The sequence below is a fragment of the Myotis brandtii genome, unplaced genomic scaffold (genome assembly GCF_000412655.1).
Source record: "Myotis brandtii unplaced genomic scaffold, ASM41265v1 scaffold1006, whole genome shotgun sequence".
Classification (NCBI taxonomy): domain Eukaryota; kingdom Metazoa; phylum Chordata; class Mammalia; order Chiroptera; family Vespertilionidae; genus Myotis; species Myotis brandtii.
This window is the reverse complement of record NW_005353349.1, coordinates 773965-775419: the sequence shown is the minus strand read 5'-3', so window position 1 is coordinate 775419 and position 1455 is coordinate 773965.

Below are 1455 nucleotides of genomic sequence, written 5' to 3'. Positions count from 1 at the left end.
TTCAGATTGTAACTGAATTACACCACTGGCTTTCCTGTTTCTCCACATTGTAGAAGGTGGATCCTGGGACTTGCTCGCCCCCATAATCATGTGAGGCAAGTCCTATACTGTGTATAATACATATAGCCATATGTTTATTAATCCTCTTGATTTCATTTATATGGATAGCCCTGACTGATTCAACACCTGCTCTTTGCAGGGTACTATTCTAGAGGATACAGTGGTAAACAACACAACGTTTTCATCCTCATGGCCTAATATTCCTCAGTGCCTGGCATATAGAAGGTACTCATTGTGACAAATGAATGGATATGCATTTTCTACTTGCCTCCTCTGTCCTTATTCATAGCTATTACTTTGCTCATGTAAAATAAGGACAGAGTTGAATAAGAGAGTCTGAGGGTGTTGATAGCATTTTTAGAGAGCTAGTTTTAACTATTTTTCCATAGTGCTTATGCTTCTCTATCATCACTGCATTTCTTAAATTGGACGTTCCATGAAGGCAGGTATGATACCATCTTGTTCCCCACTATATTCCTAAGACAGTGACTGGCCCATGGTTCCCTGGCGCAATTCTGTTACAAAACACAATTATAGAAAATAGTTTAAGCATCAGATGAGTGACAGGATAAAGTGGCTTTGAAAATCCCTTCCTATCAAGAATGCTTCTAAATTGCCAGCATCTGAAGAAACTTCTTTATCATTTAGAGCAACACCACTGTTCTAGACAGTCAAATGTTAGGAGATGGGCTACAGTTCCCTACAGTAGTGTGACTACATAAAAAAGGATTATTGGAAAGGAAAGAAGCCAATAGTTGGGTGGTAAATAGTAATATTAGTAATGCTAGGCCACCTTATACGTTCTTGCATCAAATCAAATTTGTTGGTTTATATGGAAAGTCTATCTGATATGCTTAACTACGTGTAAGCTATTAATATTTGCATATCACCATGGAATATATACTCTAGCAAGGTCATTTAGCAGTTACAGGGCAGAAATTTTCCATTTTGTTAATCACTTACAACTCTAATTTCACACTACATCAGTCCTTTTACTCTGGTCCACAGCCCTTCAAAATCCCACTCTAAAAATCCACATGAAAACATCTGTTCAGAATGCGCTGCAAATAGCAGCCACTGTCACAATTCTAATGTCAGAATTGTAAGGGACAAAGTAATAGTTTATTTGCACCATTTTTCTAACCCCCATCTCTCTCTACTAGGACTTGACCATCCTTGACCTCATCAGCTATCTTCCACTCACCATTTCCAAGTTTTCTTTCAATCTGACATCTGATGACTTCTTCATTATTATTTCTCAGTCGTTTCTTTTCCAATTCTCAACTGTACCTGACGGCTATAGTTCAAGGGCTCACCATAGCCCCCTGGCACCAGTAGTCAGTTGGAAACAAGTCTCCAGTAATCAAGTCTCAACACTCTCTAGAACTCCCTCCA